The sequence below is a fragment of the Panthera onca genome, chromosome D4 (genome assembly GCF_046562875.1).
Source record: "Panthera onca isolate mPanOnc1 chromosome D4, mPanOnc1 haplotype 2, whole genome shotgun sequence".
NCBI lineage: Eukaryota > Metazoa > Chordata > Mammalia > Carnivora > Felidae > Panthera > Panthera onca.
This window is the reverse complement of record NC_138351.1, coordinates 47,912,362-47,916,259: the sequence shown is the minus strand read 5'-3', so window position 1 is coordinate 47,916,259 and position 3,898 is coordinate 47,912,362.

Below are 3,898 nucleotides of genomic sequence, written 5' to 3'. Positions count from 1 at the left end.
TCTGAAGTAGGTTCCAGGCTCTGAGCTGTTAGGACAGAGCCCGACATGGGGCTGGAACTCACAGACCGCAAGATCATGACTTGAGACAAAGTTGGATGCTTAACCTACTGAGCCACCCAGGTGCCCCCATGATTTTCTCTCTTGACTCTATTCTTCATTTTTAACATAAACTTTGTAAACTGAGGTATAATATAAGTGCCCTACACATAAATATATAACTCAATGATTTTCATAAAGTTAACCCACCCTTGTCACCAGCACCAAGATCGAAAGAAAACTACCAGAATTTCAAAAGGTCTCTCATGCTACCCATTCCTCATTATCATACATTCCTTGACTTCTAATATAGTAGATTAGGTTTGACCTATTTCTCAAGTTTATTTAATGGAATCACGTAGTTGGTATTCTTTTGTGCATACCTTATTTTGCTCAGCATTATGTTTGTGAGATTCATCTGTGTTGTTGCATGTAGCAATAATTTGTCCATCCTCATTGCTATATGTAGTGCTTCAATGCACAAACATTGGGACAATATTTATAATCTATTCTACTGTTGATGAACATTTGAGTGGGTATCCAGTTTGGGGGTATGAAGAGTGCTGATATGAACATCTTTGCAATATACATTATGTGAATTGTGTGAACATATTTATATGTTTCTTTTTAAATTTTTTTTATTTTTAAAAAGAGACAGAGAGAGAGGGAGAGAGGGAGAGAGAGAGAGAGAGAGAGAGAAAGAAAGGGGCAAAGGCAGGGAAAGAGAGAGAGAGAGAGAGAGAGAGAGAGAGAGAGAGAGAGAGAATTAGTTGTAAGCAGGCTCCATGCTCAGTGTGGAGCCTGAGGTGGGGCTCAATCCCAGGACCTTGGGATCTCAACCCAAGACAAAATTAACAGTCAGACACTCAACCTACTGAGCCACTCAAGTGATACCATACTTACATATTTCTATAGCATCTATGCTGAGAGAATTGCAGGATATTATACTGCAATTGTTATACATTTTATATGTATATGTATATATACATATGTATATATGTTATACATATATATATTGCAGTTGTTATACATTTTTAAAAATGTCTTTATTTATTTATTTTTAGAGAGGGAGAGAGAGTGGGGAGGGGCTGAAAGAGAGAGAGAGAGAGAGAGAGAGAGAGAATCTCAAGAAGGCTCTGCACTGTCACCACAGAGCCTGATGTGAGGCTTGATCTCAGGAACCATGAGATCATGACCTAAGCTGAAATCAAGAGTCTGACGCTCAACCAACTGGGCCACCAGGCACCCCATGGAGCAACATTAGGTAGTCAGGCCTTTTCATTTTCATTCTGATGGATGTGTTGTGGCATTGATTGTTGTTTTATTTCATGTTTTTAGAATTGAAATATTATTCAAATACTATAATATTCACTCTTTAAAAATATACAATTCAGTGCTTTTTAGCATATTCATAATGTTATATAACAATCATCATTATCTAATTCCAGAATATTTTCATCATCCCAAAAGGAAATCCCATGCCTCTTGGCATTACACCATTTCCCTCTCCCCCAGGCCCTGAAAACACTAATCTTTCTGTTTTCATGGCCTTGCCTATTCTAGACATTTTGTATTAATGGAATCTTAACAATTTTTGGCCTTTTGTGTCTGGTTTCTTTCACTTTGCATGTTTTCAAGGTTCTTCCATGTTGTAGCATGAATCAGTATTCATTCTTATTTATGGTTGGCTAATATTTCCATGTGGATATACTACGTTGGTTAATGCATTCATCAGTTGATGGAAATTTGGTTCATTTCCATTTGGGATTATTATGAATAAACATTTATGTACAAGTTTTTGTGTGGACATATACTTATGGCTGACTTGAATACCTACCCAGGAGTGAAATTGCTGGGTCATGTGGTAATGTTATGTTTAATTTCTTGAGGTCCTACCAAACTATTTTATGTTTTCTTCAACAAGTTATGAGGGTTCCAACTTCTCAAATCCTCTTCAATTACCTTTTGTGATTATAGCCATCCCAGTTAATATAAACCAGTATAATATTGTGGTTTTGATTAGTATTTTCCTAATGGCTAATGCTAATGAATATCTTCTCATGTACTTATTTCCCACTTGTATATCTTCTTTGGAGAAATATCTATATAAATCCTTTGACTGTTTGTTAACTGAGTTGTCTGTTCATTGTTGAATTGTAATAGTTCTTTTTTTGTAAATTTTTTTAATGTTTATGTATTTTTGAGAGAGAGAGAGAGAGTAGGGGAGAAGAGAGAGAGAGGGAGTCACATAATCCAAAGCAGGCTCCAGGCTCTAAGCCATCAGCACAGAGCCCCATGCAGGGTTCGAACTCACGAACTGTGAAATCATGACCTGAGCTGAAGTCGGATGCTTAACCAACTGAGTCACCCAGGCGCCCTATAATAGTTCTTTATATCTTTTATACTAGACTTTTATTGGATATATGATTTGCATTGATACATGATTTTCTTCCATTTTTTTGAGTTGTCTTTCAACTTTCTGGATGATGTCCTTTGGTGCACAGCTTTAACTTTGATGAAGTCTAATTTATCAAATTTTAGTTTGGTTGCTTATGCTATTGGTGTCATATTGAAGAAAATATTTCCTAATCCCAGGTTATGAAGATTCACACTGTGTTTTTGTTTAAGAATCTTATGGTTTTACCTCTTCCACTCAGTTCTTTGATTAACTTTGAGCTATTTTTTTTTGTATATAGTGTGAGGTAGTTTATTCTTTTAAAATTTATTCTTTTGCATGTGAATATCCAGTTGTTTCAGCACTACTTATTGAAAAGACCATTCTTTCTCCTGTGAATTGTCTCGGCACCATTGTTGAAAATCAATTGCAATGAATGTTTCTGTGTTTTGTGGTTTTAATTTTCCCTTGAAAGTAATTATATTTAGCAACTATTCCATATACTTATTACCATTTACAGATACTCTTTTGTGAAGTCTTTTGCAAATCTCTGCCATTGTCTTAACAGATTTATAGGAACCCTGTGTATTTTTGTCGGTATATGTCTTGCAAATATTCTGTGATACTTCATGGCATGATTTTGACCCTCTTGACGATGTCCTAATAAGTAAAACTTCAACTTCTTATATATTTTTAAGTTCAATTTATTAGTTTTTTTCCTTTTAGAGTTAGTCATCTGTATCCTTATTAAGTAATTTTAGCCTATGCAAGTTTTTGAAAATATTTTATTTTTCTAAAATGTTTATTGTTTTACCTGTCACAGTTAGATCTCCAATCCATCTGGAATTGATATGTGTGTACAGTATGAAGATAGATTTAGTTTTGATATATGGGTAACCAACTGATTTAGAACGACATATTAAAAAGACCATCTTTTCTTTACTGCACTGTAGCATCACCTATGTTATAAACAAAAGTACCAAACATATATGGATCTGTTTGTACACATCCTCTTCTATATCATGCATGTCTGTTTCTCATCTCTCTCTCTCTATTCTATTGGTCTATTTTTTCTCTCCATTCAGCAATTGCATGCTATCTAAATTACTATTACTTCATAATAAGCCTTGATATTTGGATAAATCTTACACCTTTGTTCTTTTTCAATGTCACGTTAGCTGTTCTTGACCTTTCATTTTCAATGTAAGTTTTAGAATCAATTTGTCAATGTCCACAGAAAAATAAATCTCTCAGGGATTCTGATTGAGATTGCATTGGATCTGCAAATCAATTTGAGGAGAATTGATATCTCTATAATGAGCTTCCAATCCATGAGTAGCATATATTCCTCTATTTATTTAGATTTTCTTTAAGTCCTCCCAATATTATTTTAGGTTTTTTCACTGAAAGGGTCTTCTGAACTTTTTTCAGATCAATTACAATGTATTTGAATTATTTGATGCTATT